Below are 15,995 nucleotides of genomic sequence, written 5' to 3' on the forward strand. Positions count from 1 at the left end.
AATCGCACTGAACTCAATAAACATGCAAATGATAAAACATGTCCTTCTCCTCTCCTCCCCCTCCTGCCTGCTCCCATCCCCCTCGTACCTCTGCCCTCCCTCCCCTCCCTCCTCCTCCTCCGCTCCCCCTCACCTGTGGTCAGTTTCACCTGTCCTAAGCATGATTGCAGGGGAGTAAATCCCACTGAACTCAATACACATGCAAATGATCAATCCATGCTCAGCAACCTTGCACAGGATCCCATTTCTTATCTCCCATATTAAAAAGAGAAATTCACTAATAGGCAAAAAACCTTCCGGTTTAAGAACTTACCTATATCCCACATATCTTTCTATCAAACTTTACAAAGCAGGGAAATTGGGCAGCTTTAGTGAATGCACCAGGGGAGCAGGAGACCTGACCTCCTCTCTAAGATATTGGACTGCCCTACAAATTTGTCAAAATGCAAACACAATTTGAGTTGGTCCACAGTCCAATCCACTTCCTCTGTGGCTTGGAAGAATTTGGTAACATGTGCCTCTGAGCATTTGGTGAATGGTGGCAACACCTGCAATCAGCCCAAATAATAGAAATAAGACATGTGCTGTGCTGATCTTGTTTTAGCAGGGATGAAGCAACATTATTAAGACAGGTGGCATAGTTCAGATAGTCACTTTAAATATGTCTGATTTAGTGTAGTTTCCTATAGGAAATCATTTTCTTTTGCTCCTATTTCTGTGAATATGTGAAGTACAGCAACACTTTGTAAAATTTACACTAAAAAAAACTCCAAAAATAATTGTGGAATAATGGCACTGACTGTTCTGCAGAATAGTCTCCAGTGGACATCAGGAGTGTCTCAGTTTGCACAAGATAAAACAGTGGGAGGTGAAATATATTCTAGCAAAATTCTAGGTGTGCTCTATGTTTTTAATTGACCGTGCCCACCTTGCCTTAAATGAAGGGGTTTAAACATAGCAGGCTAAAAACATGCATCTTGAGCAGGCTACGTTTGTTTTTTCCAACAGCAAGAGTCATTCCTGAAGTAGCAACATATTATAATCCTCCTGATTTTATGTCAACTGCAGTTTCAGATTCATCTGCTAATGCACCCAAAAGAGAAATGGAGCATAACCTCCAGTTTGAAACACAAAAGGCTGTCTTCACCATAATTTGACACTGACCAATAAAAAGGCTTTGAAATTAATAAAAATAAATTTGACACAGATTTCTAGGATGAATAATGAGGGAAATAAAATTTTCTAGTTTAGATTCTCTGTAGAAACATTAGTAACACAGGAAGGAAGCAAAGTAAGAAGAACACCAACAAATGTACAAAAATGTCATTCTCCATCTTTGGAGATGGCAGGTATTGCCACCACTCACCATATGCTCAGAGGCACATGTTACCAAATTCTTCCCAGCTACACAGGAAGTGGATTGGACTGTGAAAGACCAACCCAAATTGTGTTTGCATTTTGACAAATTTGTAGGGCGGTACAATATCTCAGAGAGGAGGTCAGGTCTCCTGCTCCCCTGATGCATTCACTATAGCTGCCCAATTTCCCTGCTTTTAAAAGTTTGATAGAAATATCTGTTGGCTATAGGTACATTCTTAAACCGCAAGGTTTTTTGCCTATTAGTGAATATATATGCAAAACCACATAAAGGACTTTCTGTCTTCTCTGTCCCTATTCCTACCAAAAAATGGATTTTCCTCTATGAAATTATTCAGAAAAATGGGGTCATCCTAAATTTGATCACTTACTGATCAATATATGGTCAACCCTCCTATTTCTCTAAATGTTCTTCAGCTTTCTCATTATTGCACATTGCTCCCCCACTTAACCATCACTAAATGTTCAAATGAGTGACCACCGTACAGCAAGGGAGCACTTAAAACACTCAAGCATTATACCTTTCATTTTGTACTCTTCTATTCTAGTTTACAGGGTCATATTCTCCCCAATACTGCCAAATGGAAGTCCTAATGGTTTCAATGATTTTTCTATAATAACTTGCACCATATTTTTAGTGTATGTGATGGCTGCTGCATTTAGCACATTTATCACCTTTATTATGCTCCCCTCATAGTTCTTGGCTGCAATCCTGCTACATGCAGTTTAAATCCCAATGGGATTTAAGGAGCCTAAGCACAGGCAAGATTGCAGCCTTGTTCTTTTTCTTTATTGCATTTTATTGTGTTTGCTACTGTACATGCTGTTAGTAAAGCTGCTGCAAATTACTAACTAGAAATTCCTGATCAGCCTATCTTGAACTGTAGGATACAATATTCTCTCTCCTTTTTGTATCTCTTTTCTTAGCCTTCACCAGCTTGATGTCCTTCAATATTGTACCATAATGGTTTGGGGCGCACACACACACACACACACACACAAACACACACACACACATTCAATAAGGCACAACAGGGAATGAATTAATACTCTTTCTTAATTAACTCAAGATTGTTTTTAAACATGAGGCCAAAGACAAGATGTTGAGATTATAATTTCCAGCAGTTGATGAGTCTTCCAGATTTCATCCATTCTCCTACAACATGGAGCTGTGGCCAATTGCTGGGCTATCTCAGGCTGTGATCACATAAGCTAAGCAGGATCAGTTTAGATGACCCTGAAATTATTTAAAACCAACTTATTCTACGTACAAAGTACAACTGAGGCCATTATGCAATACTGACAAAATCATGAAGGATGACTATATTATTAATCGAACAGAGATAGTAGATAGGATGTCAAGGCTTTAGAACATCAATACTTTTACTTCACAAAAGTCTGCACCATATTGATTTTTATGCAGCTGCTTCTAATTTATAGTTGATGTTTATTGAGGGATGGGGAAATTCAAGCAAATTTTCTAAATTTAATATAGCTAGCAAAAAATGTTGATTGATGTCCTTGTAATCTGAGTTTATCTCAACACTCCCAATAATACATATTCTTTTTTTTTAAAAAGGCACAGACTCGGTTCCATAGGTGAGGACCTTTATGTACAGGTGTCTATACAAATAAATGGCTCATTTATGCCATTCCAATCCAACAGCCAGGACTGCAAATATTTAGTCCTGGTTGAATATTTTGCATTCCACCAATCTGCTCCTCAGGAAAAGAATAGGAATGGGATTTAGTTCATACCAGTCTACCTTCTATCCCAGATTTTTCTTAGAAACATATAATCAGATGTTTAAGATGCAGATAAGGCATCCAAACTGGATGGGTTATGGGCAAGAAACACAAGGGAACATGCAACAACAATATTTGCATATAAGGAGTGGAGTCAAGTCACTATGGTCCAATGACATTAATAAACCATGTGTGGGGGCTTTTGGCTCTCCTGACATTGCTGAACTACAACACCCATCATATCTGGCCACTGACCATGTTTACTAAAGCTGATGGGATTTGTACTTAAACAACATTTGCAGGGCCAAATGTTCCCTAAGAGGTATTATCCATATCAAAATGTGAAAACAGTACAGTAGGGCCAGCCCAGTTGTGATGCAGACAATTAGGATTTCATGCAAACTTGGTTCTACAAATTAGTTCTTCCATGGGGCTGTGGGGACAGATGCTTTGGGAGAGGGTTTCACCCTCTCTTCCATGTCCTTTCTCTAATTTAATCTTCCTTTCCCCAAGGCTACTATTAGCTCAGTGATGGGCAACAGATACAGCATCCTCTAAGTAGTAAAACAAAAATTGTGGGAAGACCTAGGGTATTAGCATGGTTGGACAAATGTCAGGGCTCTGAGGAAACAGAAGGATGAAGAAAGCCCAGCAATTGTGATGGGCAAGGAGAAAGAGAGAGGACAAAGGAACATAGGAACCTGTCTTAGACTGAGTCAGTCAATTGGTCCATCTAGCTCAGCACTGTCTACACCAGTGGTTCCCAACCTTTATGAGCACGGGACCCCCTTTATAAGCTGAAAATTTTTTGTGACCCCCCTCCTCCCAGGGAGGCAGGCTGGCTGCCAGGAAGGAAAGGAGAAAGCAGCCTTTCTTTGCAGGCTTGCCTCTTTTTGCTTCACAAGAAGCCCTCTCCTCTCATTCTAAGTAAGGCTGTTGCCAGTAGCGGCAGTGCAAGGAGACGGGAATCAGTGATAGTAATCCCCTCTTCTTCCTGGTAGCTCCACCCTCACCCTCCTTTGGCATCTGCCATGTATTTTATAGGCAGATGCCTGCCCTTAGAGCGCCTGAAAGACGCTCTGGCACTTCAGCAAAAGGCCTCCCCTTGTTTGGAGCAAGGGGGAGCTGTCATCTGCAGCGGCAGTGGAAAGCAGACAGTGTAGAGGGAGTGAAGACTTTTTTAAAAAATTAATAAATAATTCATTTCTTTACTGTTCGCGGCCCCCTCTGGATTACTTCACAGGCCCCCTGGGGGTCCCGGCCCCCAGGTAAGGAACCACTGGTCTACACTGACCAGCAGCAGCTCTCCAAGGTTTCAGACCGGGGGGCACGTTAATATTTTACTTCTGTGAAAAAAAATATTATGCACTTAACTAATAAAATAAACTAATGCTGCCATGTCCTGCCTACTTGTCATATAAGTGTTAATATCAGATTGCACTGGGAACGTTTATCATAACTGATTAATATATTTCAATGACTGATAGTTTATTTTATAATGAAATTAAAATGTTATAATATCCATATTATCAAAATGAAATATTTATTTCGATTGTCATCTTATGTTCTGAAATGAATTAACATTTAGTCTATTATTGTAATGATGTATCCGTTTGTAATTTTTTCTGTCATATTGTGAACTGCTTTGGGCACATTTATGTCATAAAGCAGGATACAAATTGAAACGAACAAATAAATAAATCTATCTTACCAGGAGATCCTGGGGTTGAACCATGTACAACTGAACCTTGTCCCTTCATACAAATCTATGGTGTGGTTGCACTTGGAGTACCGTGTACTGTTGTAGTTGCCTTGCCTTAAAAAAGATATTGTAGAGCTGGAAAAGGATCAGAAAAGTGCAACCAAAATGATTGAGGAGATAGAGCAACTCCCCCATGAGCAAATGTTACAACATTTGGGGCTCTTAATTTAGAAAAAAAGTGAGCAAGGGTGGGGCATGATAGAGGAGCCTAAGTTAATGCATGGTGTGGAGAAAGTAGATAAGGAAAAGTTTTCTCCATAATACTAGAACTCAGGGACATCCAATTAAACTGAACATTAGAAGATTCAGGACAGACAAAAGAAAGTTTATTTTTTTAAATTTCTTAATAATAATATTTGTACTGTACACCACTATTTCATTAAAAACATCAAAGCGGTTTACAACATGTTAAAAACAACATCAACCACAGAATAAAAACATTAAAAATACAATAAAAACAAAGGTCAACTGTTGCAAAACAAGCATCTTCTTAATTGCCAGCATAAGCCTGGAGGAACAGAACAGTTTTCAGCAAGCACTTAAAGGTTAAAACATAAGGTGCCTGCTGAATTTCTGTTGGCAGAGCATTCCAGAGAACTGGGCTGATGACACTGAAGGGTCAATTTTGTGTCGATGTTAAATGAGCCTTGCCAACTCAGGATTACCAAAGCCGCTCCTGCAGATGATCTCAGTGATCAAGCTGGGATATAAGGATTCAGGTGGTCCCTAAGATACTCTGGACCTTAGTTGTTCAGGGATTTGTAAATTAATACAAGGACCTTGAACCTGGTTCGGTAGTGGATGGGCAGCCAGTTCAGATGTTTTAAAAGTGGTGTCACATGTTGTTGGCCATGTGCTCCCATTAGCAATCTGGCCACTCCATTTTGCACCAGCTGGAGCTTCCGAACCAGGCTATCTCTGTCCTGGAACGTAAATCAGGCAAAGCTGGTAAGAGGCACTCCTAGCCACAGAAGATACTTGGGCCTCTAGTGACAAGGATGAATCCAGGAGTACCACTAGGCTACGGACCTGGTCCTTCAGAGGGAGTGTGACCCCATCTAGAACAGGAAACCTGCCTATCTCCCAGACATGGGAACCACCTTCCCAACAAGACCTCCATCTTCCCAGAATTCAAGCACAGTTTATTAGCCCTTATCCAATTCACTACAGCATTCAGATACCGGTTCACAGCCTCTCCTGATTCAGAAATTATGGAGAAATAGAGTTGCATGTCCTCAGCATATTGCCAAGTTCTTGCTCCAAAATTTCTAATGTCTGCTCCCAACAGCTTCATATAGATGTTGAACAGCACAGGAAAGAGAATAGTACCCTGCAAAACCACCTAGCACAAGTGCCAGGGGACGGAAGAACACTCACCCAGTGTTACTGTTTGCATGCAACCCTGAAGGTAAAAACAGAACCACCATAATACAGTGCCTCCAATATTCATCCCACTGAGTCGGTCCAGGAGGATACCACGGTCAATGGTATCAAATGCCGCTGAGAGATCGAGCAGAAGTAACAGGGCCGCTTCTGTCTCTCTCAAGGTTATCCATCAGGGCAGGCAAGGCTGATTCTGTTCCAAAACCAGGTCTGAATCCAGATTGTGATGGATCTAGATAATCATTCTCATCCAGGAATACCTGTAATTGCTCTACAACCATTTTCTCAACACCTTTGCTAAGACAGGGGTATTGGAGAGTGGTTTATAGTTGTTAGACTTCATTGGGTCCAGTGTGGACTTTTTAAGAAGTGGATGCACCACCACCTCTTTAAGAGAGTGGGCATCACACCATCACACATAGATGTGTTTACTACACCTGTGATTCATTCAGTCACCCCACTCCAGCTAATAAGCCAGGATGGGCAAGGATCTAATGAGCAGGTGGTGAGGCGCATCACTGCAAGTATCTTGTCCATATCATCGAGGCTGCGTTAACTGGAATTGATCCCACAACACTGGGTTCGACATTGTATTGGACACTTTGGCTAGAACTTCCACCATATTAGCATCTAAATCTCTGTGGAGCCAAGCGACTGTCCTCAAAGTGTTTATCCATCCAGCTACAGCTGGACTCTGTGTGCTCCAGAGGTCCACCCCCTGGTCAGGAGTGACCAACCTCCAAACCACACAGAACTCTTCACACAGCACATACTATATTTAAACTACAGTATTTACTCCCACAAGATGTCATGATGGCCACCAACTTGGATGGCTTTAAAAGAGGATCAGGCAAATTCATAAAGGATAAGGCTATCAATTGCAACTAGGATGATAGTTCTATTCTGCCTCCACTGTCAGAGGGAGTAAGCCCCTGGAAACCAGTTGCTGGAAATCACAAGTGGGAAGAGTACTGTTGCACTCAGGTCCTGCTTGCAAGATTCCCACAGGCATCTGGTTGGACACTGTGAGAACATGATGTTGGAGTATGATGGGCCTTTGGCCTGATATAGCAGGACTCTTATTATGACTGTAAAGAAAGTCATACTGCGGGCAGAGAAAGGTTTAGTGAAGAAATGTTCATATTGAATATGTGATGTTTTATTGACAGCTAAAAAAAATGTTGCATGCTGAAGCCCTGCTTGTTTTCCTGCTTGATGTACAATTAACCGCAACTGACCTCTCTTACGTTTCTAAGATTTCATCAGAAACTACTGGTAATTGGGCAGCAAAAATATGTGGCCCAATGTGGGATTATATTCTACACATATTTCCTGATAGAACAGTCCACCTTTTTGAAAACTACAGACTTGCTCTGATTACACATAATATTTTTATATTCTCCAGACTGGATTCAGATAGTGACAATACCAGCCAGACAAAAATATTTTATTGCAGTGGAGTTTCTTTTGGGATTCATATTTACGGAGTCTGAATGTCTGTGGCATTTCTCTCTTTTGGCAGGATATGGAGGTTTTTCATACCTACCAGCACCTGATCATCAGCAACCCAAAATAACACTCTGTGACCTCCTACAATCAGTGGAGCTGGCTGCCTGCCCTACTCCTACTGCTCTACGAGAGACAGGGTAAGCACATTGGGTCAAGAGACACAAATTCACTCAGTCAAAACAAACATCTGGGCATTACTCCAGACTGGTCATTGCTTATCTAGAAGCATTACTGTTTTGAAGGAGGTGCTGAAGGCACAAAAAGTGGTGATGTGGGTTGCACTGTTGTCAAGTTTACTATGCAAAATATATGGCATTAAAGAATGTTCCAAACATCAAAACAGTGTTTTGAGTGAGCACAGGAGAAGTAGATCACATCTTCAGAAATGCTGACTGAAAAATTACTGGCTGCAATATGTTCTGACATAAATTGTGTTTGGCCCACAGTATATTCTGAATAGTAGTAGTAGTAGTAGTAGTAGTAGTAGTAGTAGTAAATAAGTTGGATCCAAACAGAAAGCCTTCAATCCAAAGGATGGTCCACACCAAGTCCTTTGTAGCTCCTGATCCACACCTTCCCCTTTGCAGCTCCTGTACCAACTTAATGATATTCTGAAGGGTTCCCCAACTCTCTGGAGCAGATTTTCAAGGAACACAGGAGGCAAAAAGGTGAAATCCCCTCCCCTTCTTCTGTTAGTTTGTTAGGGATCATCTCCATGAGCAGAACTATGGATGAGATGGATCAAACATAACAAGAGCAATAACAACCTTGGCCTTTGATGTCCCAAAGCCTCAAGATACATTACAGAACATATTGAGGACAAAAGTTAACATTACAAAATTGAAAGGATATCTAGCATGTATTCAATATAACTGAAAACTTAAATTCCCAGGTGCAGCCCATTCTACATATCGTCTGTGTCCAACAAAGGATCAGATATGACAAACCGGAAGCTGACTTCTGCTCACAGAACAGGGCTTTCTTCTCTCCCTCAGCAGCTCCCTGTGCACCTCAAAAACCCAGGCCCAAGTGTTGGAGAATCCTTTGTTTGATACTGAAGAGAGGCACAGGAAGCTGCCTTGAACTGAGTCAGACCATTGGTCCATCTAGCCTGGTATTGTCTAAATTGACTCACAGCAGCTCTCCAGGGTATCAGACAGGGACATTCCCAGCCCTAATTGGGGATTAAACCTGGAACCTTCTGCATGCAAAGCAGATACTCTAACCCTGAGCTGTGGACCTTTCCCTTCCTTAATGAGGGGGGAGCATTCCATGGAAACCTAGGACTTCTCTTGTGTAAATGGAAGTCCCTTTCTGCAAGACACAATCGGAATCCAAGTCATTATATCCCACCCTACAGACTAAGACTAAGTGTGCTACCATAAATAGTTACACACAAAGCTAACTAGTCAACATCTAACTTGGAATCTACCCCAGACATCCAAGTTCATACAAAGTGTCAGAACTCTGCTGCAACAGCTTGGTAGTACTTTTCCTTTTTATATATTTTCCTTGCCTGGGAAATAATAGCTTGTGGTTATGATAACATGTAGTTTCTACATGGAAATTAAAGTTGTCGGGTCATTTGCTTCTAGTTTCTAAGGATTGTACAACATCAAGAAGTATCTTATTATGAAATCACCTGAATGCCAGTTACAGAATAGTGTCTGTAAACAAGACTTTTCTCAGAACAATTTACTTTAAAATGTGTGTGGCAGATGTGGAAAGATGTGAGTCATATAACCTATTATTTTCATGTCTGATGTGCAAACGACAAAAGAACCTGTCCCTCCACTACACAAGACTGATAAAATGACAAAAAAAATTTTTTCCCCAAGCAGCAGCTCTACAGCCTGGAAATGAGTTTGTTTTGTTTTCCTAGCATGAGTTTCTTATGCCTACTATTATTTATTTATTTATTTATTTATTTTTATCATCATCATCATCCACTGTTCACAACAGTTTTAAAATACATAATTAAAACAGTTAAAAACAACATAAAATAACATCACAAAAATAGGATGGGTCCTAAAATATATACAGTATATCTCAGATATCAAAGGCCAGGGTAAAAAGGTGCATCTTTACCATTCATCAAAAACTGTACAGTGAAGTTGCCAGATATACCTCCACACGTGTTTCAGGCCACATTTGTTACAATTATGATATTTATTTTAAGAGAGCTCTAATTTGCCCTTCTTGCCAGGGTTGAGCATTTGTACTATCTAGAAATTAAAAAGCCATCAACAGTTAGCTCCATCATGCTCCATCGTGACACATTAGTAGTCATTCAGTCGAACATTTTACTGCATTTACCAGAAGACATTGAAATTCTCTTGAGGAGGGGCAAATATTTACATCAAAGAGTAAGAGCATAAGAAAAGCCCTGCTGGATCAGACCAAGGGCCTATCTAGCCCAGCACTCTGTTCTCACAGCAGCCAACCAGGTGCCCATGGGAAGCTGGCATGCAGGACCTGAGTGCAACTGCACTCTCGTCATCTGATCTCCAGCAACTGGTATTCTGAGGAATACTGCCTCCAGCAGTGGCTAGCAGTCACTGATAGCCTTATCATCCATGAATTTGTCTAATTCTCTTTTAAAGCCATCCCAGTTGGTGGCCATCACTCCTTCCTGTGAGAGTAAATTCCACAGATTATCTATGTGCTGTGATAAGAAAGCTTTTCTTTTGTCTGCCCAGAATATTCCAACATTCAGCTTCATTGGATGTCCCTGAGTTCTAATATTATGAGAGAGGGAGAAAAACTTTTCTCTGTCGACTTTCTCCACATCATTCATAATTGTATACACCTCTATCATGTCACTTCTTACAGAGAGTAGTGCCACTCATTGTGAGGAATCTCAATCTGGCAATGCCTGGGCTTCCTTCCAAAAGAAAAAAACTCTGAACTACTCTTGAAAACCTGAACACTTGACAAGGTACTTCTGCTAAGTGGACTTGCCAAAGTGCTATGATGAGGCTAGGAATAGAAGCCCAATACCTCTTTCCATCTCATCGTTAGGTTTAAGCATCCCTGGGAGCTTTGCTTCTCTACCCTTCAGCATAATGAGCAAGCCATTGCAACAAAAGAAAAAAGAAATGTCAACTCTACACAAATCACCGCTACCTCCACCAAAAAAACCCCCCACCCCTACCTTTCCCCTGCTCCAGTTTTGAGGTTATGAATGAAAGAAATATCTTTCAGGGAAAGCAATATATTTATGATATTCATTTTTAAATAATTATAGATATACAAAAAGAAAAATTGCCCATAAAGCTCCCCTAGGGCAGCCCCATAAAGCAAGAAGTGGATGAGGCTCTCTGAGTTCTAAAAGAAAACACCCATGGCCGGAATAAATCAATACAAATAAACATTGTTAGCAATGGCTGATCCAACAGATAGTGAAAACAGAGAAATGTATAATGATTTATGGAGTTCAAAGGTAAGTGTACAAAACCTCATTGAGAAGCGTGCGGCACTGCACTCTGAGGCTGTTAAGAGCCAGAGAGGCTCAATTACTGAATATTTTGAGGGAGCCACTGTGATTACACATTAATCATTTCATTGGGTCAATACATGCTGCTACTGCCTTTTTTGCTGAGAGATAAAGTGGTTCCTATATCTTTTGCTGCCTCTATTGCATCCGCAGAGTGTTGTCCCAGGAGGTTGTTCCAAGTGGTCCGAAGCCTGGTCGGTCCAGTTGTGCAGGAACCCATGGAACTTTCTAAAGCCTCCTGTGACATATTTGCTAAACACTTTGCTGATAAAATTGAGTGCCTAAAGAGTGCGATTCCGTATGCCGTGGATACAGGAAGTGTGCCAGAGTCGGCCAGTTGCATTCCGGTCTGGTGGGATCGGTTTCAGCCTCTTCCCTCTGAGGAAGTAGACAAGGTGCTCTCTACTGTGAAGCCAACCACTTGCTTGTTTGATCCTTGCCCTACATGGCTCATTTTGGGCTGTAAAGAGAAACTGAGCGAAGGGATCAAGGCAGTGGTGAATGCTTCTTTAGAAGAAGGTGTGGTGCCATTAGCCCTCAAGGAGGCGGTAATAAAGCCCATTCTGAAAAAGTCCTCCTTGGATCCCCAAGATTTAAACAACTTTCGCCCTGTTTCTAATCTTCCATTCTTGGGCAAGGTCATCGAGCGAGTGGTGGCCGAACAGTTAAAGACACACTTGGATGAAGCAGATTATCTGGATCCATTCCAGTCTGGCTTCAGGACTGGTCATGGAACTGAAACAGCTTTGGTCGCTATGGTGGATGATTTAAGGAGGGCGTTGGATAAAGGAGAACATGCATTCCTCGTCCTCCTGGATCTCTCAGCAGCTTTTGATACCGTCGACCATGGTATCCTTTTAGATCGTCTGGAGAGAATGGGAATAGGGGGCACTGTTCTACGGTGGTTCCGTTCCTATCTCTCAGACAGAAATCAACGGGTGGCATTGGGGGATAAGGTCTCGGACCCTTGGCCTCTCAATTGTGGTGTGCCACAGGGTTCTATCCTTGCCCCCATGCTATTCAACATCTATGTAAAGCCGCTGGGAGCCATCATCAGGAGATTTGGGCTGCGGTGCCACCAATATGCGGATGACACCCAGCTCTATCTCTCCTTTAAGTCCTCGCCAGAGTTGGCTGTGGAGACCATTTCCAAGTGCCTGGAGTCAGTAAGTGAATGGATGGGAGGAAATAGGCTGAAGCTAAACCCTGACAAGACCGAGGTACTGCTCATGGGAGACAGGAAAAGATTAGGAGCTTTAGACCTGGTGCTCAGTGGGGTAAAACTGCCCCTGAAGGACCAGGTCCGCAACCTCGGGGTCATCCTTGATTCCCAGCTGTCCATGGAGGCTCAGGTTTTGGCAGTGAGCCGGGCAGCTTGGTTTCAATTACATCTAATACAGAGGCTGCGACCCTATCTGCCTGTCCGTCTTCTCCCACGGGTAGTACATGCCCTGGTCTCCTCTCGCTTAGACTACTGTAATGCGCTCTACGTTGGGTTACCCTTGACGGTCCGGAAACTGCAGCTGGTACAGAATGCGGCGGCACATTTGATTACGAACAGCCGTCGCCACGATCACATCACTCCGGTGTTACAAGATCTACACTGGTTACCAGTTGTTTACCGGGCCCAATTCAAGGTGTTGGTACTAACCTTTAAAGCCCTATACGGTCTCGGCCCAGCTTATCTGAAGGAACGCCTCCAGCATCAACAAATATGCCGCCTGACTAGATCAGCCACTCAAGACCTTCTCTCGGTCCCACCAGTCAAAACAGCTAGACTGGTGTGGACCAGAGAGAGGGCATTTTCAATCGTGGCCCCCACCCTCTGGAACTCTTTCCCTTATGATCTTCGCCATGCCCCCTCCCTGCCAAGTTTTCGCCAAGCCTTGAAAACCTGGCTATTCAGGCAGGCCTACAAGATCCCTGGGGTAGCCTAATTTTATTGGTTTTAGCTATGGGTGGGTTCGGTTTCGTTTTATATTGTAGTTCTTGGGTTTTTATGTAGTTTGTATGTTGTATTTTACTTGATCTTGTACGCCGCCTAGAGTGGCCGCTTGTGCGGCCAGATAGGCAGCCTAGAAATAAAATTTATTATTATTATTATTATTATTATTATTATTATTATTATTATTATTATTATTATTATTATTATTATTATTTTGCCTGCCTTTGTGGCTAGAAACGGCAGATTCCATGCCTGGCTACTAATTTTGCTTTTTATGGATCTCTCCCCTTCTCATTGCCTCTCCAAGTACGAGAGCAATACTGTGGCCATCAGCAGCAGCAGCAGCAGCAGCAGCAGCAACAACAAAACAACTAGATAGCTAGTTAAGCATGCATCCCAAGGGGATCCTGGGCTTGCATTTCTAAAATAGCAGCCAAATGTCATGGCAAAACTACTATTGAAACTGATGGTCAAAGTACATGTGGCACTAAATCATCACTTCAAAACATGCCTGGGATTATTTATTTAATAACAGATGTGCCCCTCCCTGATATTCATTGGAGCTCTGAAGCAGGTGGGGAGATTTAATTTTTCTCACCCCAGCTCAGATCTCAACAAAAATTCCCCACACTGCTGTAAGACTTAGCAGCCAGTTAGCCAAGGTCACAGAAATCTCCATGCAGCACAACCTGACCCGAGGACTGCAGTTAGTGCTGAATGCTTTGGCATGATTGCAGACATGAGTGAGACTCTGTCAGCATGTAATACCTCTGCTCTGAAATCTGCACTGGTTGCCGATTTGCTACCAGGCCAAGTTCAAGGTGTGCTTTCCATGTTATGGGTGCCACATAGTACTTGTTCTGCTCTTGTAAGAAATTGATCCTTTGCTTTGGAACTCCCTGCCTATTGATATTAGGCAGACACCTTCATTGTACTCTTTTTGGCACCTTCTAAAAACATTTTTGTTTAGGCAAGCCTGCCCGGGCATGGAGAAGCTCTTTATGTTTTTTATCTGTTTTTAACTCATTGTTTGTCTTATTGTTTTGAATGTTTTTAGATACCTGACTTAACTGCTTTTGCCAATAATTTATTGTTTTAATTCCTTCTGTAAACTGCTATGATAGTTTTTTAAATAATAAAGTGGTATATCAATGTTGTAAATAAACTACATAAATTTTGGAGTCACTGTGGCCCTTGGGTCTCTTTCCTCTTTTAGGAACAAAGGAATCTACCTTATACCAACTCAGGCCATTTATTACAATGTAGCTCAGAACTGATGACATGGACTAGCATTGGCTCTCCAGGATTCCAGGCAATAGTCTTTTCCAGAGATTGAATTTTGGAGCTTTGCATGCCAAGCATGTTCCTTACCACTGAGCTACAGCCCTTCTCCTGTTTAAAAAAGTATCTTTAAAAATTGTTCTTTTCAATTCATTAATGAATGCATAAATACCCAGGGCAGATACACACCATTCATTTAAAGCACATTCAAGACATATTTGAAACACATGAATCCCACTACAGAATCATGGGAACTGTAGTTTGTTAAGGGTGGTGGGAACTATAACTGAGAGGGGGACACTACACTTCCCAGGATTCTTTGGGGGAAGCTTTAACTGTGAGCTGGATGTACTTTAAATGTATTGTGTGGATCTACTTGATAAACTTTGCCTGCATGTAAATCATTTTAATTATTTTAAAAAAAATTGAAATCAGCTACCAAGTTACTGGGTGACCATGGACTACTCACCATCTCTCAGCCTATCTGCCCCTCAGGGTGAAAACAACAGAGGTGGACCATGACCACCCTGAAAATGTAGAGGAAATAATGTACAATCATAGTGTGAAATAAGATACATATGGAGACATAGTATGAAGAAATATTTATATATTTATATAAGCATGACTGTCAAAGATGTTTGTTATTATTAAGATATTTATAGTGAAATCCTGGGCATGTTTACTCAGAAGCAAGTCCCAATGTATTCAATGGGGCTTACTCAGATAGGGAAGCATGCAAAGGACTGCAACCTACACTCACCCAACCCAAAATTCAGAATCATGTCACATTAAGCTGTTTTGCAACTGTTTTATACTTGTTTATTGGATTTTAAATTGATTTATTTCTTGTGAGCTGCCTTGGTTGCCAATTGGCAACCTTATCTCACAAGGTTGTTGGAAAGATTACACACACACACACACACACACACAGAGGAGATGTAAAAATGCATACATCCCATATTTATTGTCAAAACCAGTTGGTCATTGCAGAACTTTTTTTAACAAAAATCAGTATTAGTTTCCTACAAAGTAAAAGCAGTGACACTTGCCCTGCCTAATTGTTTTAAAAAGTAGGATTGGAAGGGGAGAGAAAGATTTTCAACATAAACACAATCCTTTGCTATGTTCACTCAAAAGTCCCATTGATTTTCAGCACAATCCTAACCATGTCTACTCAAAAGTAACTCCTATTGAATTCAATGATAATGTTATTTGTTATTTAATTTTATTTGTTATTATAATGTTATTTATTTAATTTATTTTTTGTAAATTGTATTGCTTTTATTGTATTTTTATATTGTATTTTTATACCTGTGTTTATTTTTGTTTGTAAGCCGCCTTGAGGGCCTTTGGCCGAAAGACGGGGTATAAATAAAATTTAACAACAACAACAACAATAAGGTTTACTCCCTGTGCATGGGATTAGCATTTCAGCTTTACTTCCAGAAAAGCAAGTATAGGATGAAAGCTTCATATTGGGAAGGTTTTCAAAACAC

The 15,995-nt window shown here is 41.3% G+C and overlaps 1 long non-coding RNA gene across 1 annotated transcript in view; it reads left to right on the forward strand.

Moving 5' to 3' along the window:
* The window catches only part of LOC133389329 (uncharacterized), a 118,666-nt gene that overhangs the window by 44,475 nt on the left and 58,196 nt on the right, over positions 1-15,995 (forward strand). Inside the window, exon 2 of the long non-coding RNA XR_009764066.1 lies at positions 7,791-7,914. This is a non-coding gene — a long non-coding RNA (uncharacterized LOC133389329). The remainder of the gene's footprint in view (positions 1-7,790; positions 7,915-15,995) is intronic.

Source organism: Rhineura floridana, chromosome 7 (assembly GCF_030035675.1).
Source record: "Rhineura floridana isolate rRhiFlo1 chromosome 7, rRhiFlo1.hap2, whole genome shotgun sequence".
NCBI classification, from domain to species: domain Eukaryota; kingdom Metazoa; phylum Chordata; class Lepidosauria; order Squamata; family Rhineuridae; genus Rhineura; species Rhineura floridana.